We start from the raw sequence: 26,038 nt of genomic DNA on the forward strand, positions 1-26,038 counted from the left end.
AAATATTTATAAAACATATATTGAGATATTTTTCAAATATTTTTGTGGATTTAGACTGCACAAATCATGAAGCTTTATCGTAAATATTATAAAATATTATCATAAATGTTGTGGTAAACATTATGAAAATATTTAATAAAGCATTATAATCCCAGTAAAAAATTAATTATGTTAAAATATGTATTATCAAATAGCATCTTGTTCCAAAATATACGACAAAATTATGATAAAAAAACACTTTCTCTTGAATTAATTCGATTCCAATAAACAAGATGATATATTATATGTTTAAATTAGATATTTACGGGAGATCTAAACATTATAAGGATACAACATGTATTAATTCTGATAATAATTTTAGTTGTAATATCTGAGATAGACGTTGTCATATATTATATGTATTATTTTTGTTAACGTCCTTCTCTAATCATTTCAAATCGAACTTAATAAACGCAATGTTATCGCAACTAAAATTATATGAAACTGATATACGTTAAACTTATTATACACGGAGAATAAAAATTGCTATAAACGCTAATCCTATGCTATAAAGGCAAATTCCATTTGCAAATATAAGGATCGCAAATTATTTGCAGGTGTCATAAATATTTACTCTTATTCACACTCGCTACAAAAATTATTTGCAACAAATTCAAAATATTTATCAAATATACAAATTAGTTTACTATAAACATCAAACAAATTTGACAATTAAATTTGGTAATTCTTTTCGCGTTTATAGGAAATTTTTTTTCTCAGTGCTACATTTGCTTCTGTAAATACTTTATACCAATATTATCGTGTTTTTTATTGGTACTTACTTTAAGCAACTCGAACCTGGGACCTCCGGATCATGAATCTTCTACTATACGTGCTACACTACTTACTGTCTATTTATGTTATAATCAAGTCATACTTTTAATATATTACATTTATATTACATATTGTTGTATTTCTATGTACTTACGTGTATTATACTTCCATTTTTTTTATTGGGAATATGTGCTCAACCTTTTATTAACGTATTATATTTAGATATCATATCATATTAAATCTGTTTAATATTTTATATCTTAAAAACACTTTGTTTTTTTTTCTTTTCTTTAACTATTAATTTGAAAATGGTGTCGAATAAAATGGTATCGAATCTGATTGATTCGAAAGATGAGAGTTAGGAACTTCAGCGAAGCAAGCACCGCGTAGCTAAAACGGGCGATCTACGTGGTATTGTGCGTGCGTGCGTGCGTGCGTGCGTGCGTGCGTGCGTGCGTGCGTGCGTGCGTGCGTGCGTGCGTGCGTGCGTGCGTGCGTGCGTGCGTGCGTGCGTGCGTGCGTGCGTGCGTGCGTGCGTGCGTGCGTGCGTGCGTGCGTGCGTGCGTGAGAAATATGGCGCGATTGTAATGTTTATCGTTGTTGTGATCTGCGAGTTCATATTTATAAAATCATAGTTCAAATAAACTTTCAACTTAATAAGGGAACACAATCAGTTGTATGTCGCTGATTTAAATGAGCTTTTGGTATATTGTTCTACAGACAAAAATAAGAGACATGTATTTTTTTATACGTGCTGAGTCGCATGTTAAGGGGGTAAAGAAAATCTCCTCTCTCTTGAATCCTCCCTTGAAGAAAATCGGTTTTTTTTCGAAACGAATATTTTCGAGAAATAGAAGAGATAGAAAAAAATTTCTAGAATGAAAATTGAATGATTGCAAGAATACTTTATAACTATAATAGAATAAATTTTTTTTAGTTATTTATTTATTGTATACCCCCCCCCCATACCGCTCTCTTCACTCCTATTTTCAAAAATTTTTTAATTTTTTATATGATCAAAATTAAAGAGTATTTTACGCTGAAAACAACGATGTGTATTTAAATCATATTCCGAAAAGAGATATGAATGAAAACGTCTCTATATACGCGCTCCGTACCTACGTATTCATCTCATATCAAGTTAGTTGCGCGAGATAACGAGGCAACACAGTTTATCACAGTGCAGTAGTGAAATAAGTTTTGTAAATAATAATAATAATAACAATAATAATAATAATAATACCAACAGCAACAGTGACTTTGTCAACCTGCTAAAATCAGTCAAATACTTTTGAAGGTACGTTTATAAAAGAATATACAAAATATTTTGAACAATTAAGAACAAAGCATTAATAAAGAAATTAATACTTTAATAAAATTTTATTTCATTTTCATCGTAGAGCAGCTAATTCTATTTAATATTGACATCAATAATGTATTTATAAGGCATCATCTTGATAATGCTTTCGCACACGGAAAAAATTGCTATAGTTACCACAACCAGAAATAATGATAATGATATGTTCATTTTACAGTTATCACAATCAAATGTATTGATGAACGAAAATTATCATTTCCGATTGTAGCGTTTTTTCCATGCAGGTATTTTTAAAGATGAGGGTTAGCTGGTTATCGCTGTGTTTTTATCCATATACTAATGCCGACGTTTTTTGAATCTTTTATTTTATTAGGGCGAGGTCACTGATACTGATATGATATGTCTTATTAATGCAAAAAATCGATTTGCTCCTATGTGCAATAAATCAGTATATGCAGCATTGATTGTGCATAGTCAGTTGATTTTGCTATGGAAATAACGTGCAAGTACGGTGCTTCATATAAATTGAAAATGGATAAAATGTGCAACTATGAAACTTGTGAATATAAATTTGAAGTAACCTGTAAATGCGGTACTTCTTATGAACTCATGACAAAAAAAGGTACTTCATTATTAACAATTTATATTGCATTTATTAATAATATATGTTTTTAATACACTTTCCTTTCTACTTATTAATTTATAAAAAAACATTATAATAACTGTGTAAACTTGCATATCCTATTTTATAATCAATGTCAGAGACGTCTAGCTAATAATGAAAAAAAAACAATTTGTCGCAGAATGCCGATAATAATTTACAAGTACTCTGGAACTCAATTTCGAACTTGTACTCGAGATCCAATGGAATTTTCTCGAATATTAGAAGTTTTTAGTCGAGGAAATTCTTTTGAAATATTACCAAAACTGACGATGGAATTTGCAAGGATTGAGGTAGATAGGCGGAAATTTGTAAGTACTATTATTTGTGCATGTGAGAAAAACATTAAAAAATATGGTACGTTAATTACATAAATTTATTTTTATATTTACAGAGTATGAATTGAGAAGTAATGGTATTATAGAAATCTAATATTGACTAATATTGAAAGACAATAATTAATTACTTATTTTAACAATAAGTATGAAAAGCATTGTTGTTCAGTACTCTTACAATTAGTATTTCAAATAAGTACTAATAATTAATTATATATTATAATAATTAATTATATATTACTGTACTTCATATCACTGTAATAAATTGGCTAGCATATACATATATATAATTTGTTTTACTTTCTTTATTTGCAATTCTACGATATGATACTTTTAAAGTTATTGTTAATTTTTGATGTTTTTATTAATATAATATGGTATTTGTATTGATATAAAATGTCAATAATCAATATTTGTTTTTATTTTGTATTTACTATAATTAAAACGTGAAAAGCACACACCATGTGTCTTTTTTTAGACATTGCTTAAAATTATTTCTTTACAATGTGTACATGTAAATCATTACAATATTTACGGTTCATACAGATTACAAATATGATGATCATGGAAAAAAGATACAGAGAGATTTTTTGCATCATGCGCAAATAATTACAACTATTTCACCACAAATATCGCATGTTGCTTTCGAATGTTTTTGAAAACAAAAATCGACCGGTCAAATTCTGGCCTATGTTCCACTTTTGTACCAAGCGTATTTAAACAAGTTAGTAAATCTTGACGATGAAAACTGATTGTGCGTTAATGACTGTAATTTTAAAATAACGTTTCTAGAATGAAGTTTTACATCAAGATCTAAAAGCATGACTACATCTGAAAAATGCTTGATGAAATTTTTTCTTAAACGGAATCCTAACGGTTGTATTTTTCCTGTTGTTCCAGCCGATATAATTAATAAAACAATATCTTGTGCAGAATCTGGTCTATTTCTTTGAATTATACCCGGACAATGATCAGTCCATGAATCTAACAATAAAACTGAATTTGGTCCAACATTTGGATAATATACTTCCCTTACCCAAGTTTCAAAATGATTAGATGTTAGTTTACCAGATTTTGACGACATAATAAAAATATTATTTGCAGTAAACATCTTGTATCCTAGGACTTAATGTCCCACTAGGTTCTTTTAAGAAGTATATAAGAAGTAGAGATAATAATCTACCATCGGCTGAAATAACAGGTTGTATTGTATAACTGTGCGTAATCGCAGATATTGACTGTGCTACAGATTCTACTTTTTTTACACCTTTCTGTGCCAATGTACAACCAGCATGCAATTCTAATTGAAGATCACTCCGAATTATATACATTTTCAATTCCATAACGGTCAATATAATATTTGACATTTTCAATAAACCTATTGCTGTCTGCTTGTAAAGCTACCTTTGACATTAAAGCTTTTTTATAAATTTCATAACTTTTCTAGATACAATTTGTTGCGCGAGCTTAAATCTTCTAACCCATTCGTGTGATGCTTTAAAACCTAATAAGTTTACTTGCGCTTGCAAAGCTCATCGTGTAATATCAATATCATAGATCATTGCCCCTTTACGAGCTTCAATAAATTTATCTAATGTGTATACTGAAATTCGTTCCAACTTTTCAAGTCTACTACCACCTACATTCATTTGCTTTTCCCATGTCGTAATTGGTCTGCTGACATTACTTTCCGAAATCTTGATTTTACAGATTCATGTTCTCGACTTATCATTTCTCCAATATTCAACTGCTCCTTTTTTATATTCTGCTGAAATATCGTCGATGTCACAAACCATTTCTTTTACATTGCGTGTATAATTTTCTTCTTCATCTACGAGTTCTATTTCTTGTGCTTCTGGTACATCATATGAGTTCAAAAAATCCAACGATTCTTCTTGTTCAATTTCATAGTAGTTTTCGTACATTTTTTTTATTATCTTTTCCATTTTTCTCTGCATCGTAACTTCTTCTGTTGTTATAGGACCTTTCTGGAAAGTCCACAACAGTAAATACTGCAAACAGCAGTATTATAACATTTCGTGGATTAAACCGCATTATTTTCTAAAAATTATAAATATTATTTACATGTCCATTTTCAATATAATAATTACTAAAAGAAAGAGAAAAAAGTTTTTATTGTCTATTTCATAATAAATTTGATATCTTCTTATTTGATTATCATTCAAAGGAATTCATTGAACAAGGGAAAAGACAATTTTGTACAATGTATGTATGACATCTTCCTACAAGTGTTTTATTTTAAAAATATTATCAAATTATAAATATATTGTTTCATCAAATCCTAACAGTTGAATACTATTTTTCGTCTAGATTAATAAGACGCAATGTTTTGCAATACATTATTCATATTAACATTGAACACTGCAATTAGCTACTGTACGACCAACATATAATGCAGTTATAAAAAATAAATACTTATTAGCCAATTAGCCAACAGTAACATTAGCAATTAGTAGTACTTATTCGAAATCAAAAACGAAACTGAATTCATTCCAACGATTTGTCCCTTTTTATACTTATGTCATTAACATACGCAGACAAAAATTATTGTTTTATCTATGTCAGCAAATCTACATATTTTTTACATCGCCTTATCAATACATTATTGATGTCAATATAAATGGAATTAGCTGTTCTACGATGAAAATGAAATGAATAAAATTTTATTAAAGTATTAATTTCTTTATTAATGCTTTGTTTTTAATTGTTCAAAATATTTTGTATATTCTTTTATAAACGTACCTTCAAAAGTATTTGACTGATTTTAGCAGGTTGACAAAGTCACTGTTGCTGTTGGTATTGTTATTATTATTATTGTTATTATTATTATTATTTACAAAACTTATTTCACTACTGCACTGTGATAAACTGTGTTGCCTCGCTATCTCGCGCAACTAACTTAATATGAGACGAATACGTACGGAGCGCGTATATAGAGACGTTTTCGTTCATATCTCTTTTCGGAACATGATTTGTAAATACACATCGTTTGTTATAATACACACATTGTTTTCAGTGTAAAATACTCTTTAATTTTTTGGTCATATAAAAAATTAAAAAATTTTTGAAAATAATAGTGAAGGGAGCAGTATAGGGGGGGGGTATACAATAAATAAATAACTAAAAAAAATTTGTTTTATTATAGTTATAAAGTACTCTTGCAATCATTCAATTTTCATTCTAGAAATTTTTTTCTATCTCTCATAGTTTCGAAAATATTTGTTCCGAAAAAAAAAAATTTTTCTTCAAGGGAGGATTTCAAGGGAGAGGAGATTTTCTTCACTCCCTTAACATGCGACTCAGCACGTATAAAAAAATACTTGTCTCTTATTTTTGTTTGTAGAACAATATACCAAAAGCTCATTTAAATCGACGACATACAAACATACAAACATACTGGTTGTGTTCCCTTGTAAGATTATACGCATCAGTTTATCAAATATTTCCCGAACAAAATCCATATGTACGATATACCATTAAGTACGTTAGTGATTCTTAATACATTGTTTAAAAAAATGTTTTTCGCAAATTATAAACGTATTAAAATACGTTTATTTAATTAAAATATTATATACTATTTTTACACGTATTTTAAACGTTAGTGTTTCATAAACTATTTTTTAACTATATGCTATATAATGCTAATTCCAATTTCATATCATACTTATGTTCAATAAACGCATAATGTATCAAACGCATAATGTGTTTATTGGGTGCTTCGGAAGTAGTTCTAAAACTCGTTCTAAAACTGTATTCAGGGATGGATCTAATCAATAACTTTTCAAATTAAATCATATATCTAATTAACAAATGATACAACAGAATTCAATTCAGAATATTATTCAATTTACGATTGATTTAAGCAAATGTAATTGAAATTTTTGGATTGATGATTCACTCAAAGAGAGTTAATTGAAAAAAAATCGCTTAATGTTTAATTAATAGTCGACATGAGCGAATTAATCCAATTAAAGATAATTAAATTAATTATTGATTTAAGCCAAATTAATCGAAGATTGTCTGACGATTGATTTAAGCAGAAGTAATCGGAAGTCGTTTAATTGACAATTGATATGAACAAATTTAGTTAAAGATCATTCGATTAACGATTGATTTAAACCAAATTAATCGAAGATCGCTCGATTGACGATTGATTTAAGCGAAATTAATTGGAAGTTATTTAATTGACAATTGATATGAGCGAATTCAATTAAAGATAAATTAATTGATGATTGATTTAAGCCAAATTAATCGAAGATTGTCCGATTAACGACTTAAAGAGATATATTTTTTTGGCATAGGTCTCAAAATATCATTCTTGTTTTCATTTTTAATACTTTAAATTTTTTAGAGTAAAGAGTAAAGCAAACGAACTAATAAAAAATCTTTATGTCCTATCTTTACACGAAATAAAGGCCTCTAATTGATTAATTTTCTTACGCCCTTTGCATAATGCGTTATGCAAAAGTGTGTGCTCCCGGCTTTAAGGCAATAAGGACATAAGCAATAAGCGAAATAACAATCACAATCACAATCACAATAGAAATCGTATAATATTTCTTGCATCACGAACTTTTATACATATTATTAGGGCACACAAAAAATTTAAGCAGTAAAACAGTAAGCGAGTTGGTTACAGTAAAGACTGTAAAGCCATATATACATTACACTATTTTTTTCAAAAGACTTAGCAATTTAAGAAGGATCGCAGCACACAAAAAAAGTTAAGCAGTAAAATATAAGTAGTAAGGAAATCAACGTGTTGGATTAGTTACTGCTTACATAGCTTAAGTTTTTTTTGTGTGTGATGGCCCTTAGATTACTGACTCTTTGGAAAAAAGTAATCTCCAATAATATTGATTTATACATATGCGTCAAGTGGTAACCTTGAAAGATATAAAGAAATGCGCCATGCTTGTATATGTATTAGTATTAATATATGTGGATATAATATATGTAGAGATCCTGGGTGATATCATGATGTAAGAATATCAGAGACCTGATTCTATAAAGGCCGCAGCACAGCCTTTTGCATAACGTATAATGCATAAGCGAATCAACTAATCAGACTCTTTTCTTTCCTTCTATTCCATAGAAAAAAAAAATTTCGATTGGTTGATTCCCTTATATACTCTGCAAAAGTCTGTGCAGGCTCTGTAACTCGTGCAATTATTATGAACTCATAATGACAATTGCGCAGATATTTTATATAAAAAAGCTGAAGTTGAAGGGACATACCTAGCACAACGAATAGCAAAAGCCTGCCTCGTCCATTGTGATCAGTTACATATCTCACATTAAGGTATACATGTCAATATATGTATTTGTATTAAAATAAGTGACCCTGATAGCAAAATGCTAGCAAATTGTGAGCAAATTGGTAGCAAATTCGAGCAGATTCCCATTTACATAACCATAGCCATATGTATCCGGAAGTAAAAAAGCTGCACAACTGTCGTTATGAATTCATAACGACTGTACAAGGAGTCACAGAATACAAGGACTGCGGCCATAATTCTTAACGATGCTGTCAATATCGTCATATTGCGCAGATGTTATACTTGATAATTAATGATAATTGACGAAAACCGTCCATATAAAATTTTAATCGGATAATAATTTAGTGCTTTCCATTTGGAAAGTACTAAATTTACACAAATCGACACAAGCATCATTCTTTCTTTCTTAACATTCAATGAGTAACAAAAATAGAAAGATATTCGACTTTTGTCACTAAATGGAAAGCTTAATGATATCCGGTTGTCCGATTGGATACTAAAAAGATATCGAATAATGACGGATATTTTCTGGATATCCGGTGCATTCCTATTTTATACCATAATCAATTTTATACTTTTCATAAACGCATAATATACCAACATGTATCAAATACAATAAAGAAAGTCAAAATCGGTCAAATTTTGGATGTTATAAATAATACATTATATACTCTTTTATTAAATCAATTTATTCCAGATATAATTGCGAACCGATAACTTTCGGTTTCAACACAATCATTCTGAAACACTAATAATCTCCCCTAAATTATATGGCCGCATGTATACAAATTTTTTACAATAAATGTCTTACTTTCTTTCTTTTTTTTTTCTAATTTAATTTAGAGATTATTAGCGTTTTAGAATGATTGTGTTGAAACTGAAAGTTATCGGCTCGCAATTATATCTGGAAAAATAAATTGATAATAAAAATTAATTGATTTAATAAAAGAATATATAATGTATTATTTATAACATCCAAAATTTGATCTTGGCTTTCTTTATCGCATTTGATGTATTCACATGTACGGTCCTGCTTAAAATTCTTAATATGTTTATACCAATATGTGTTTATTGGAAATATCTTCGTATTAGTACAATATTTTTACTCAAAAGAGAGACATCTTAGGGACACGTTCTTAATAGGCAATATGATAATTAGCCTATATAATTTTCTCTCTTTATCTCTTTCCCTTTCTCTCTCTTTCTCTCTCTCTCTCTGTCTTTCTCTTTTAATATTATTCTTATTTTATATAATTATGCTAAGTGAAATATTGATGTGTATTTATGTGTTATTGTAATAAAGATTTGAGAAATACGATTATACTCTTTGACTGTGAAAAACTTTTTTTACACACAATTACAATCATACAAGATAATATCATAATTGGCGGTATTATTTACTGTTTTTAGATGGTGACGATTATTTGTCTATGCTAACATGACAATGAAATGCTAAAGAACTTTCCTTTCATAAAAATGGATGAAGAAAGCCATATTCGTCGATGAATGTTAGTAAAAGTTGAAGGGACATACCTACACAACGAATAGCAAAAGCCTGCCTCGTCCATTGCGATCAGCTATATATCTCACATTAAGGTATATCAATATATGTATTTGTATTAAATAAGTGATCCTGATAGCAAAATGCTAGCAAATTACGAGCAAATTGGTAGCAAACGAGCAGATTCCCATTTAACTGCTGGAAGTAGTAGGAATCAAGTGTTGTGTGTCTTTAGTAATGCGTATTGCCTCCTTTCGCATTTATCAATTCATGTATTCGTCGAGGCATACTATCAATTAAATATCTTATTTCGTCTTATCTAAAATTATACTATTCCTCCTGCCGTTGCAGAGATAATACACATTACTAAAGATACATAATGCACACAAGCACGTACGTATGTACACGCCTAAAAGGAAATTAAAAACTCGAATAAACAAACATAAGGCTGACAGATCCATCTCTGGGATGTCAGTGGTTTCACGTCACCAGTTGAATGAGATGCATCAATTGGATTGGGATAACATAGAATTTTAGACACAGAACAATTATTAATGAAAAGAAGAATTTCTGAAATGATATACATCAAAGACCAAATAAGTGGTATATCAATAAGCATAGTGAAGGTTTGCCTGATGTTTATCTGCCTCTTCTTAAGAAAGATGTCTCTCACACTTAATAAATAATTTTAGAACTTTCTAAACTTTTGACTTATATATATATATAAATAGTGGTAACATATATGATATGACAAATAATAACGCACAATGTGTTATTAATCACGATAAATTTCCATCTGTGTAAAGGATGTACTTGAGATTCATCATTTTTTGTTGTAAAACAGGTAACGATTCTATTCTTATACATTTCGATTAGAAGATATTAATGATAATTTGTTAATTTGTTAAATTAGAATCTGGAAATTCTTGTTGTACATATTTTGTAATATGATAATTGGCGCTGTAACATTGTTGTACGAGGCACCTTCACATGATGAAAGAACACGTTTATATATAATTATATCACATGATGGTTGAATTTAATTCAATTATCAGCTATATATAATTCTGCGTTTTAAGAATATTGTGAATTTACTGAAGATGGTCAGATTGTGGCCGAAACGTCTAATGTTTTATTAATGTAATGATAATTAAATATCACAAACAATATTCTGTTTATATTCTGTTATTAATCTTCAATACGATGGTTTTTTATGCTCTTCTTTTCATACGTTTAAAAAAAAATTTTTTTTTAACTATTTTGCGATGTCCGCCTTCAACGTCCGCCATTTTGTATTACATTTTGTGTAACTCAAATTTGCTCTCCATGGTCATCAAAGGGAATGCTCAAGCTTTAACTTGAGCTGTTTATCTCGATACGATGATTTTTTTATTGAATTATTGTTATTTAAAGATATTAAAAATTTGTGTTAAAATTTAATGGTCCATTTTCTTACCGATGTGTACTATACCCTCGACATTAGAATTTTAAGCGTTGTTATTCTTTCTGTTGATACTCTTTATTGTTCAGTCTTTACTGAACACCCTGTATATACTGGTATAAAAACTGAAAACAATAATTAATGCAGTTTTAACATTAAAATATTATTGATTAGATCAGATTTTAAATTTACATATGAAATAGTTAAAAAAAAAACATTCGGAGCCTAGTAAAAAATTTCTCTAAATTTCTCTGAAAATTTCTTTGAAAAAATATATAAAATTTTCTGAAAATGTCTGTATTTTCGGACACGTTGCCGAACTTTTCAAAGAATTTTTCAGAGAATTTTTAAAAATTTTCATAAAATTTATTATATTCATATATTTTATTAGTATATTCATATATTTTCAGAATTTATCAGAGATTTTCAGCGATTTTCAATACGATACTGGGAAAAAAATTCATATTTTAAGACTTATAAATTTTATTTCTTTTTTTAATAGAAGTTATTCCATGCAAGATATACGTGTAACGATTTTACCTGAAATAATTGAAAATATAATTATCTAGTGGATCCAGTGAGAAATGACTATGAAATCGATATCAATATCGATTCGACGTCGAAATCATCGAATTGACATCGATCCCATAGTCATTTCTTACTGAGAGATTCGAACCTGGGATCTTTGGAAAATGAGTTTTCCTACATTACGTGCTACACTGTTTCTTCAATTGATAAGTATATTATTTATTGTTTATTTAGATTTCAGAGACATCATTGAATTCCTGCAAAATTCAAGGACTTTGAGATCTTTGAAAATAATTTTCAAAGAAACTGACAACCTCCGAAAAGTGAGAAACTACGAAAATTCTATTTTCCAAAATATCACTAAATTTAATTCAAATTCCAATTTAACGAAATTTGAGGACTGTTATACGCTTAGAAATTATTTTCAGAGAATTTGCTAAAAGTCTTTAAAAAGTGAGAAACCATGAAAATTCTATCTTCAGAGATATCATTGAATCTTCAAATTTCAGCTAAATTCAGGAATTTTTAGATACTTGGAAAATGACTTTCAGAGAATTCGCTGAAAATTTCTGAAAAGTGAGAAACTATGAAAATTCTATCTTTAGAGACATTATTGAATTTCCGAATTTCAGTGAAATTCAGAGCCTTTCAGATACTTAAAAATAATTTTCAGTGAAATCGCTGATAATTCCTGAATTTTTTTTAGAAAGTCTTTGAATGTTACCGACGAGATACTATTAAAGATCGTTAAGGGGATGCTGGAGCGAAGGCCGAAGTTGATCAAGGTCGATATTACAGGTTTTCATTTCCAATGTATAAGCTGCTTTCGCCCTCTGAAGTTAATATGATCATGCAGGAAATTCGATCGATTAATTATCGATATTTTTATTCCGTTTCCTACATTACCATCTTAACAGGGACGTGTATTAGGGTCGGTTTCACAATGTAAGATTTATTTTGGAAAATTTTCCAATTTTAGAATTGAAAAAAAAATAAACATAATTGAAGTTAATCTTATATTTGTAGAATCGGATCTTAGAAATTTAGTTGCATTATATACATATTTAGTTGTATTATATACACATGCAATGTAGGCCGTGTTCTAATATATATCACCAGTACTAAAAGTCTGTAATATACATAAAATACAGATTTTTAATTAAGATATATCGATACGAAGCCGTAATAGCACTTTTTTCTTACATCCAATGCCATTTTAGGTTACGATAATATATTATCATAAATGAACATCATAATATATATATATATATGGATATTCATGCAGATATTCTCTATGTCCATTTTTAAGCAATATTAAAATTTTATATTATAATGTGTATAATGATATATAAAATGTAATTCTAATGTTGTATATAAAAAGACATTCATGAATACGAATTACAATTACATTTTATGTGTATTATAATATATGTGTATATACACAATAACACAAAAAATATTATACTATTATTGACATATTAGTGAAGACATAAACATGTTAGTGAATTAATGATATATGCAATATTAAAATTATATTTTGTACATTATTGTGTATATGTACATTAATACATATAAAATATAATTATAATTTATATTCACTAATAATGTTTTGTTATATGTTACAACAATGTTAGAATTATCATAGTATAATGTACATACAATTTTCTATATTAGATATATAGTCGACATATTAGTAATGTATAAGTACTATAAGTATCTTTTTATTAGCAGAGTAAAAAGAGTTACATTATGTATGTGCAATGTCGTATTCATTTATATATATATATATATATATTAGGTGTTGGAATTAATTCGTAGCGTTTTTTAATGAAAGAATGTTATTTATTTCACATGAGCATTAAAAAATACATTAATGAAAGTACTTCCCATCACTTGTAAAACGCTACGAATTAATTCCAACACCTAATATATATATATATATATATATATATATATATATATATATATATATATATACGAAACACGTGTCTATATATTGACAATAATATATGTTACATCTTGACTAAACCCTAAATGATATTGATCATAGGAAAAAGTGATACTACAACTATATTTCGATATTCACTGCGAGTACTGAAAATACGTAACTATAGATTTTCAGTAGTATTCACAGTGTACATTGACACATGGGCCTAAGCATTTCTCCTGTCGTATAATGTCATTTTAAATCAGGATGTGATATGTATTAGCTATACATAGATATATTGCATTACATATATAATATATTATACATAGCTATACCATTTTTTGCTATGTTTAATAAAAATATGTAGAAGTTAATCATGTTAAAATATTAGTGATGTACTTAAATATAATACACACATAGGCAATATTGTACAATATTGCATATATACTATAATGTACTATAATGTGTGAATATACATACGTTGCAGATAGAAGTTATCAATGCTAAGCTGTTTATGCATTCCCTGTGTTGAAATGTGCAATATTAAAATTGTATACATATATAAAATATATATATATATATAATGCGTATATATATATATATATATACACATAAAATGAGGATTTATCAGAGGATTCGTAATTTGATTATTTTTTTTAAGATGTTACATCTGATCATCTGCGTTTGATTATCGTTAGCTTTGATTTATGTTAGTTGTGTGTATATTCTGATATTGAAAATATAAAAGCATATATCACTAATATTTGATCATAAAAAAACATATCTCTTTTTATTAAACGTAGAAAAAAGAGGACATCAGTACATCTTTTTGTTACACGTAACAAAAAGAGATGAAGTAGCTACACACGTATGTGAATATGAATTAAAAATATATTTTATAATGTACACATCATAATGCATATAAAATAAAATTCTAATATTCACTAATGTGTCTATATTATATCTGCATGAAAAGATAAGTATGAGTAACTTCTATCTCTTTTTATTATGGGCCTTCTACAATAACACATTAGTTATAAATCAGAAGTCAGAAGCTAAAAATTGATCAATCACAGCCAATTTTTAGCGTTTGACTTCTTATTTATGGCTGATTTATGGCTTATAATTGTAAAAGGCCCATTAAATAATAAAAAGAGATGGAATAGTTACATATGTATGTGCAATGTATTTACGTACTGACAATACATGTTACATCCTAAGTTAAAATGACATTGGGAATAAAGGAAAAAGTGCTATTACATTACACGTGTATACATGTATTTCAAATACATGGTTGCATCCGAAAATATATCTAAGTCACAGTCAGAGTGTTCATTTAGTAAAAATATACTTATTGTAACTTGCTGTTAGTCAACGTACATTGACCTGTAAGTGTATATATTTGCTAAAACACTTTGAATATGATATACTTACATACATTTCATAAACGTACAGCATCGTACAAAAATTATGCATGTGACTATTGACTGTGTAATGTATGTTGTATATATATATATATATATATATATATATATATATATACATACATATATATACATATATATATAACATATATATTATATAGAGTGTCCAAAAACTCCGGATTTAGGAGCTAAATATAAAGGTGACTATAACTAATCGTAAAGGAATGTGAACTTGTATCGGCATGCATAGTACGCCAAAATATAATGCGTTGCCCTATGATTCACGTTCTACGATTCAATTACGACCATCCTTGTGCTAAGGCTATTACATAACGTTTTTAGAAAAAACGCTTCAGACAAAAGTTGTAAGGTTTCAAAGAAGCTATTTACTGATATTCAGTTTTTTTTCTTCATTAGTTTCTTTGTTTCGGTTATGTCAAGCAATTAGCTTTTGATTCCATCATGACAATGCATCTATTTGCATTTCTTTAATTGCAGACGCAAAATTCTATAAATTGGTTCCGTAATTGTATTTCCACCAAATTTAATAATCGAAATGCTTCTGCCAATAAATTAAAAATAGTCAGCCCACGATGAACGCCTCTGACATTTGTCTGTAACTAGCCAAAATATGATTTATGGCTGTGACATTTTGTTATAGCTAGCCAGCTCACGATTAACGCCTCTGGCAGTAAATTAAAAATAGTCAGCCCACGATGAACGCCTCTGACATTGGATCATAATTAGGCAAAGCGCAATTTATTGTTATAACAATAAATTTAATCATATCACTTGTATGATAAATAAAAGTGATATTTTCACGAATAACATAAAGATGCTAACCTTTCTCATTCTGACTTTATAGGGTGCCAACAAGAAACACACATCACAATAACCAATTTTGGCCTTCTAGAGTGCCTTCCAACAAGAGACACAGTGCGACACGGTGCATCATTACAATCTTGTTCGATAATACAAGGATAAGATATTGTATTGTATTGTACTGAGTTGCTTGTTATAAAGCATCCATAACCTTCTCTTATCAAAGGCAGACAATATTCTGCTACTACATTTTTTCTATTTTGTGAACAAAAAACACTATATAAATATATATACATACATATACACACATATATACACATACACACACACACACACACACACACACACACATACACACACACATATATATATATATGGTTGTGTGTAGAACACTACTACACTACACTACATTGACAGTACTGTTGTGCGGCAATGATACTGTGAACGCGGGTCATACTGGTTACAGCTGATTGACTCGTATAACGCCGTTGTTTTCTACACATACAGCGTCACGCAAAATGATATATGTATGCATATATATATATATATATATATATATATATATGTGTGTGTGTGTGTGTGTGTATATATATTTATATACACATACATACATACAACAAATTTTTATTTATCACTCTAAGAAAAAAGATACATAACCGATATCATGATCACATTATCTTTTCCTTAGCGACTAATTAAGAAAAGGCGTTCACCGTATCTAAATCCACGTTATTGTAAAAAAACTCTATTATCTTTGAAGTTCTATTATTGATACGTCATTTAAGTGTATTCTCCTGGTTTATTCCACTAAAAAAAAATACAAATAGATGATCAGATGTATGATGCGGTAAAGTAAAATATTATATTATATTCTGTGGCACAAAAACGTGATCAGTAACTCTTTGAAACTGAATGTATCATAAAAATAATAAAGTAATATTTTAAAAGTACATTACATTTAGTAAAATGCATTAAGTTATTAATATGATGTTCAATCACCATTATTAAGAAAATACAATATTATGTAGGAAGGAAAATATTTTCATGACAATTTGCTGGAAGGTATGATCGCAGCATGTTTCTTATACTATGACACTCTTGAGATACACGTCCACGCGTGAGCGGTTCGGCCGTCAAGCGTCGAGCGGTTGTGAAGGAAAAGTAGGCAGCATTTCAGAAATCGGCTCGAAATGCGCAACTAATTTCGAGCACATTGAAGTACACGTATATAATTTCTGAAATTATATAAAAAGTATATTTGGAGTAATATGTTTATTAATAACGTTATTTATTTAATAAAAATTATGAAAAAAGGAAAAAGCAGAATCGAACATAAGATCTCCAATATTCTGATCTTGCACCCAACGCCCGAGACCACGCTGAGTTCTTGCAGATCACCTCGACGAACGCGATACATATAGTGCATGGAAAGTCGTAAACTATTGTATATCTCATCAATGTTTACGTTTTGAAATCATTTTTGCATTTGCATTTTTGCTACGTTAATGAGAAAGATATATGATTAATATAATTTAATAAAAAGAAAATGAAAGAATTTTAATTCAACAAAAATTGGAGATTTTCACATCTGCTGGAATATTGAATATTAGTCCAAGAAACCGAAGTCTGTCAAAAAAAAAACGGAGAACTGGTAACCGTGTTCGTGATTTAAAATTCTTTCAATTTCTGTTATTTCGATAGAGCGAGACAGAGAAAAAACAAACGGATAGAAGCTCCGATTGTAATCAGTGAGTCTCCGCGCGGACACGCCGAACTGGGCCCGCTAGCAAAACAATGAGTCATCTGTCTCTGTTCTTCTCTCTGTGGTCGCTTGTTTCTAGCGACCGAAAATATTTTCTCGACGATCTCGGCCGCTTGGCGTGTATCATAAGGAGGAAAGAGACATTCTAGACAATACATAATTTTTATTAAATTATATTAATCCTTTGCCCTATGATTTAAGTTACGATGACGCGTGCCATAATTAACAGCCTGGAACATATTGTTTATGTTTGGCCCGATAGACATACCACGGCTCTCATCAATGATACTTATGTTTGGCCCGATTTCTTTACCACGAGTCTCACACAATATTAGTGAAAGAGTTAATCATATACCTTTCTCATTAATATATAATAGCAAAAATGATTTCAAAACGTGATAGTTAACGAGATATAGTTTACAATTTTCCGTTTATTTTATGTACCACGTTCATAGAGGCGGTCTGCAAAAACTCAGCGTGGTCTCGGGCGTTAAGTGCGAGATCAGAATGTTGAGGATTCTATGTTCAATCCTGCTTTTTCCTTTTTTTCTTAATTTTTTTTTAAACAAATAACGTTATTAATGAACATATTACTCCAAATATATTTTTATAAAATTATAGAAATTATATGTGTACTTTAGTGTGCTCAGAACTAGTTACACATTTCGAGCCAATTTCTGAAGTGCTGCCTATTTTTCCTTTACAACCGCTCAACAGTCGACGGCTGAACCGCTGGATCGCACGCGGACGTGCATCTCAGGAGCGTCACAGTATAAGAAACATGCTGCTATCATACCTTCCATGAAAATTATCATAACAACATTTTAGTATGAAAATTATCATAAAAATATTTTCCTTCTTACATAATTGTTATTTTCTTAATAATAGTGATTGAACATCATATTAATAAGTATATACATTTTACTATTATAAATATTATGTACTTTTAAAATATTTACTTTATTATTATACATTACATTGATACATTCGGTTTTCTTTCAAAGAGCTACTGACCACGCTTATGTGCCACAAAATGTAATATCTTTTAATATAGAATACTGATAATATCAATTTAAGACTAATAAGAGTCGATACAGAACGAGATGCATAATTTGGTAAAAAACTGGAATGATTCAATTTCAATAACTCTGTGATGTCTTCTTTATTCAACATGTGAATAAAGAAGGCATGTTGAATAAAGAAGACATCACAGAAGACTAAGGAAAGTAAAGGATTGATAATTTGCTAGAAGATACGGAGCATATTTCTTAGTGCAACGCTCCTGAGATACACATCCGCGCGCGATCTGGTGCAGCTCAGCCGTCGAGCATTGAGCGGCGGCGGTGTGGGGAAAGAAGGCGATGCTTCAAAAGTCGACCCAAAATTTAACATGTATTCCAATAACTATAGGAAGAATACCGAATCACTTTAATAGATAAATAAAAAATTATTTGTATGTTGCTTATAAAGGCACATATAAAGGCATTTTGATTTGTTAATTATAAAATTATATTGACATCATCCTTATAATTATATTAATCAACCTTATAATTATATTAATCGCACTTTTGCGATTTGATTGATTATCAGAATTTTCTTTCGGATGATAATTATAAAAAAAACATTTCACAGAAAGTACTGATCGACGTAACATTATTACAGAAACACGATTTTTTTTTGGAATTTTTCTAAAGGTAAATTAAAACGTTTAGAAATACACATATAATTTCAATAATTAAATAAAAATATATTTAGCCTGTAATATATGTTTGTTAACAATGTCACTTATTTAAAAAAAAAAAATTATGATAAAAGAAAAAAGGAATTGATCATGAGATCTCTAACATTCAGATCTCGCAGCTTACGCGTGAGACCACGTCGAGGTCTTGCAAATCATTTCTATGAACATGATATATAAGTCTCACGGAAAATCATAGAAATATCAATATCCCATAAATTATCGTGTTTCGAAATTATTTTTGCTATTATACATAAATTGGAGGGATATAGGATTAGCATAATTTATTAAAACTTATATGTTATCTATAATGTTCCTTCTCCTCTTAATTATACACATTGAGCGGCCGAAATTTTCCAGAAAGCATTTTCGGTCGCTAGAAATAAGCGACTGTAGAGAGATGGGGGGGAAGATAGGAGAGGAGAGGAGAGGAGAGGAGAGGAGAGGAGAGGAGAGGAGAGGAGAGGAGAGGAGAGGAGAGGAGAGGAGAGGAGAGGAGAGGAGAGGAGAGGAGAGGAGAGGAGAGGAGAGGAGAGGAGAGGAGAGGAGAGGAGAGGAGAGGAGAGGAGAGGAGAGGAGAGGAGAGGAGAGGAGAGGAGAGGAGAGGAGAGGAGAGGAGAGGAGAGGAGAGGAGAGGAGAGGAGAGGAGAGGAGAGGAGAGGAGAGGAGAGGAGAGGAGAGGAGAGGAGGAGAGGAGAGGAGAGGAGAGGAGAGGAGAGGAGAGGAGAGGAGAGGAGAGGAGAGGAGAGGAGAGGAGAGGAGAGGAGAGGAGAGGAGAGGAGAGGAGAGGAGAGGAGAGGAGAGGAGAGGAGAGGAGAGGAGAGGAGAGGAGAGGAGAGGAGAGGAGAGGAGAGGAGAGGAGAGGAGAGGAGAGGAGAGGAGAGGAGAGGAGAGGAGAGGAGAGGAGAGGAGAGGAGAGGAGAGGAGAGGAGAGGAGAGGAGAGGAGAGGAGAGGAGAGGAGAGGAGAGGAGAGGAGAGGAGAGGAGAGGAGAGGAGAGGAGAGGAGAGGAGAGGAGAGGAGAGAGAGAGTAGAGGAGGGGAGAGGAGAGGAGAGGAGAAGAGAGGAGAGGAGAGAAGAGGAAAGGAGAGGAGATGAGAGTAGAGGAGAGGAGAGGAGAGGAGAGGAGAGGAGAGGAGAGGAGAGGAGAGAGAGTAGAGGAGGGGAGAGGAGAGGAGAGGAGAGGAGAGGAGAGGAGAGGAGAGGAGAGGAGAAGAGAGGAGAGGAGAGAAGAGGAAAGGAGAGGAGATGAGAGTAGAAGTGAGGAGAGGAGAGAAGAGAGAGAGAGTAGATAAGGGGGGAGGGGGAGAGAGAGAGAGAGAGAGAGAGAGAGAGAGAGAGAGAGAGAGAGAGAGAGAGAGAGAGAGAGAGAAAGACTCTGAAGGATAGACTCGCTGTTTCGTTCGACGAGCCCAGCTCGGCATGCGGAGTCTCACCGATTACAATCGGAGTTTCTATCCTTTTTTGTTTTTTCTCTGTCTCACTCTGTCGTACTTCTGTTTCAATAATTCGTTCTACAATTCAAGAATGTGATTTCTATCGATTCTGGCATCATCGTCGATGCAGCAAGCACGATTCCTTCTCTAAACAACGATCCTGATATATATTTCTATATATACAAAAATATATTATTACGGCGTTTCCGGCTGATAATACGAGGCTGGTTTATTTACAATGGTTCAATCCATTTCTATAGTTGAATAGCAATACTACTTCGTTTGCGCGCGACCGATAGGAGGAATGACGCTTCTTACTAAGATTCGACATCCGAGTCGAGTCAAAAATGTGCTGTATACAATAATTTCAGACCTTTCATAAGTAGCTGGCGATTTACAGAAAACCTCAAAAAACAATACTATGCTTGCAGAAACGAGTTACGAGCTTTAGCATAAGAGCAAAGTGTATTCGAAAATTTTATTTATATCCTACGTCTGCTACGAGATTGCCGTTTGTTGTTCCGACATCCGAGCAGAAAGAAACCTCAACCGAAACACATCACGTTCCGAACCTTGATATATGCATGTGTAAATAATTCCGTAAATAAAGTTTAAACATGTGTTGTATATATGTACGCGCACACACACGCGAGCGCGCGCGCACACGCATACATACGCACACGCGTGTGTATTATATATATAATATATATATATATATATATATAATATATATATATATATATATATATATATATATACATATACATATACGCACATACATACATACGTACATACATATACACACGTATATATATATATATATACATATATATACATGTTATTTTATATATATGCATCAATAATTTACTAAATAAAATGTATGTAAAAGACAGAACAGTGTAATTAAAATAATTATCTTCATTTGTATTCATATGTAAATAATATGTTTCTTGTTTAGGAAGAAATTATTTCAACAAAATTGAAATAACTAATATCATATTTATTTTATTATTTTTCCTCTCAAAAGAAAAAACTTTGACCAGGGCACGTTTATTGATATGGGCCTGAGTAGGTCGATAATTCAGATCACTTCTATGATTCAGCGACGCACTTTTCATGACAGCGCCGCTGTCGGAATATCGCGGAACTATAATACTACTCAGTTTCATGGCTACATGTCAATTTCACTCGTAATATACAAACGAAATTTTTGTACACGTCTTTCTCTTATACTAAAACTCCTACCGCGTTTCTAAAAGCATAGGATTGTTCGTTTAGGTTTTCCGCAATTCGCCAGCTACTTTTCATGAACGTGCAAGATCTGAAACTCTTATATGCAACACAAATTGTGATGTGTTGACTACAGAAGCCGATAACAAAACTGTAATCTTTAATTTTCTTTCGTTTTTTGTATTCAAATGTAGCTGGCGACTTGCGTTGTTGTCGATACTTTAATTGTGGAGAAGGATTTTTCAATCCATAAACACAGTTACGAGAAAGGCGTTTTTAAAATTTAATGATAAAACAGGACACTCCAACATCCCCTTAACCCTGAGCAAATTTTCGGCGGTATAAAGAGTCCCAATGAACCCGGGGGTAATTGAAGAACGCTGACATTATCAACAACTGATATAAATTTGCTATTATATACATAAATATATTATATACATAAATATTTGGCTAATACATTTTTATATTCATGTTTTTTTATTACATAAATGCTTCAAAAATAAATATGCTAAAGCTATAATATCCTATATATTGCTGAAAAATTACCATTTTTTTCTTCGTAGTTATCATCTTTGTTGATAATTAAATTTTGACATGACATAAACAATTACATAAATATATAAACATATAAATAAGGACTCTCAATCTTAAAACCAATAATTAGAAATTCAGAACAAGGCTAATCAGAGTCTAATGCTGATGTAAGAGCGAAGAGTTAGAAGATGCAAATAATACTCAGGTGTTGGCGGTTGTCTTCATTTATTGTATCGAATGTTTCGACTTACTTTGGAGTCATCTTCAGCGAAAAAGTAAAATATAATATATCGTTGAAAGTAAGTCACTCGCAGATTGACAAAAATGCAGTGATCAATACGCTATATAAATTATTACAATTATTACTGTTAGGTTAATAATTATAAAATCAGTAATAATAATCGTGTGACTCATCTCAACAGGAAACAAAGAAATTCGCAAACATTGATTCATAATTTTCATAAGATATAAATTAAAACAAATTGTTCCTCGAATTAATATCGTGTCAGTTTATTTTGTGACTGACATGATATTAATCCGAGGAACGATTTATCCGAGACTCCCTTTAGCTTTGTTTTAAATTTATAATTATTGGTTTTGACATGACATATTTGATAATACTGAAATCACAATTTTAAAGAAAAATCGAGTATTATTGAGTATTAAATGCATAAATAATACTAATAAATCATAAAATTAGTACAATATTATCAGTTTTTTATTCTTAATAGTTTCAAAATTAACAAGGATGTGAATTCCCCTAAGGATGTCGGTTTTTAGTAATATCTCGTCGGTGATATTACTAAAAATTCCAGAAAAATGTTTTCAGGCATTTGCAATGAAATTTCCAGACATTTTTTTCATCAGGGAGGCTCAGAAAGCACACTCTTAAAAAACTTGGAAAATTCCAAAAGATTTGCTTATTTGATGTGTTTTCTTATAGAAATGCCTTTTCTTCTTATGAGAAGTAAGTCCATTTTGTGGCGAAACCGCATATAAGAATGACAGTGTTATGTCCAAACTCCAGAAATAGATTTAGAAAAAGAAGGAATAGGAAGGATGAAATGTGAAAGGACATTAAAGCAGACACTTTGTTTCGCACGCATCCGTGTGGAAGGCGAGTCGAATGCACCTAGGTGATTCCGAAACATAGGTCAACAACATAAGATGCTACGACTCAGGTTTCAAGAATCATGCGATCGTAGGTCCTATTTTGGGTCAAGGAACTTAATCCCTTTAACCCGGGGCAAGACCGTGTGTGAACCTATGGTAGCAGGATATTCGTACGAGGAAGTAAAAGAAATTAGAGTAAATCATTTTAACAAAGCTCTGTGTGTGTGTGTCTATATTTATTATTAGAAAAATTCAATTAAGTTGTTAACAACAAATTGTTTAACAATAAATTGTTTAATTTTATACTATACTAGGATCTTACATTTCTAAATTACAAGAGTTATCCGGTACTTAATAACTAACTGAGTGGTGTGAATGTTGCGATGTAGAAAAGTGTGTGTATTCGCGACATTAGTGTGGGCCTAAATTATTGTATTAAATAAAGGTGTTGTTAGGATATGTAGGTGCATGCGCGCGCGCGCGCGCGCGCGTGTGTGTGTGGGTGTGGGTGTGAGTGGAGGTGTGGGGATAGGGGTGGGTGGGGGCGTATGGGGTGGGTGTGAGTGTAGATGTGTATATGAGTGTGTATGTGTGTGTGTGTGTGTGTGTGTGTGTGTGTGTGTGTGTGTGTTCACGACTGAATTGTATTTATCTAATTTCGTTAATTGTACATGAGAAGGAGGGAAAGAAATTTAAAAAAAAGGCTACTGGGACTAAGAAAGGCTGGAGGGAGTGGGGAAGGAAAACCGGTATAAGGGCCTCTGGTGATTATCCGGTTATTGTGATTCTGACGCGCTCGAAATCTGCGATTTTAAGATCTATGATAAAAGTATTTGGGAGGATTCGATAGAATTTGGAATTGAAAGAGAGAAGTTAATGATTGGGGATTACCGTGGTAAAAGTAGTAACGAGAACGGAGAGGTGGGACTTTACCTAAGAACTCCACACTTGATGTTGAATGAGCAGGAGAACTGGGAGAAGAAGGGGGAGTGTCAGGAAATATTCTTTGTATTAACTGTGACGAGATTGATTCTGCAGGGGAAGAAGACCCAGGGGGAGGGCTTCCGAATATTATTGCTGTTATCATTATTGTCATTATTACTAGCTCGACTATTATATATATCGTTATTAATACTATCGTTATCTAAACCAATAGTGTTAATATTATTGCTATTATCATTATTATTATTATTTATGCTATTGAGATACGCTTGATAGGCCTCGTTTAGAAGCCGACGGGCCTTTCTGAGGCGTTGAGTTCGTAGACGTTTAGCCGCGCGGGAAAGGCGTATACATGGCCGATTCACTCACAATGATTTTTAAATACAAAAATGTTTTATTGTCAGGCTCTGTGTAAAAAAAAAGAAGACAGATAATGAGAGAGTGAAGTTCGCGGATTAGGCGGATTTCTAAGTAAAGGAATTCGATGAATGTGGAAGGATAAGGACAATAGATGAGTTGTGGAAGCGGAAAATTAAGATTGCAGAGGCTGAAAGGGAGATTAGTTAAGATTTTTTTTAGAGAATTATCTAGTTAGATTCCCGAAATAAGTAATTGAAAGGAGAGACTTACTGTTTTCTAGAAATGTATTTTTGAGGTTTCCTGGAAGTCTCAACTCTTAGAGGTCTCAATGATTTAGTGGTGTCTCTAATCATTTGGAGCGAAAGGGCCTTTGGGCCGGTGGAACGGTCGCTTCAGAATTTGCACTGATGAGATAACTTTGAAAAGTATAATTACACAGAGCTATATAGAGCTATATGGAACTGATTTTTTTCGATATCGTGTCTCGTGATGTTGCGGTTTATATAGACAGTTTTTGGAGATGATTCTTTGGTAGGGTATGGTTTCTGGTTGAGAAATCGAGGAATCGTAGGATTTTTCCTACCATTTGGTATGATAACAATTTTAATTAGTCATTGGAAAGTTGCCTTTAAGTTGGCTCCATCCGCGCTGTAAGTTCCGATTTTTTCTATTCTTATTGGTGATTTTCGTAACAGGGAGAGAATATGTTGTGGATTACCGGTTTCTTTTCTTATCATTATTACAATTGGAAAAGACCAATATTGACAATATCTATTAAAAAAGATATGTCACAACTATTATATGTCAATTAACGTTAGGAGTTTATGGAAAATCGAAGTAGCAGTTCCCGCATA

At 31.3% G+C, this 26,038-nt stretch overlaps 1 protein-coding gene and 1 pseudogene across 28 annotated transcripts in view; one reads left to right on the forward strand and one right to left on the reverse strand.

Moving 5' to 3' along the window:
* pHCl-1 (pH-sensitive chloride channel 1) overlaps window positions 1–26,038 on the forward strand; it is a 673,866-nt gene that overhangs the window by 53,752 nt on the left and 594,076 nt on the right. For 26 of the 28 annotated variants that reach the window (XM_087405588.1, XM_087405385.1, XM_087405990.1 and 23 more), the window contains one exon: window positions 9,838–10,023. The exons of the other annotated variants lie outside the window; for them this stretch is intronic. The gene's annotated coding sequence lies outside the window, so the exon portion shown is untranslated. The remainder of the gene's footprint in view (window positions 1–9,837; window positions 10,024–26,038) is intronic. 28 annotated transcript variants of the gene reach the window in all.
* LOC147910785 (uncharacterized) lies at window positions 3,189–9,831 on the reverse strand (annotated as a pseudogene).

This window comes from Acromyrmex echinatior, chromosome 1 (assembly GCF_024713525.1).
Source record: "Acromyrmex echinatior isolate Ae372 chromosome 1, ASM2471352v2, whole genome shotgun sequence".
Taxonomy (NCBI): domain Eukaryota; kingdom Metazoa; phylum Arthropoda; class Insecta; order Hymenoptera; family Formicidae; genus Acromyrmex; species Acromyrmex echinatior.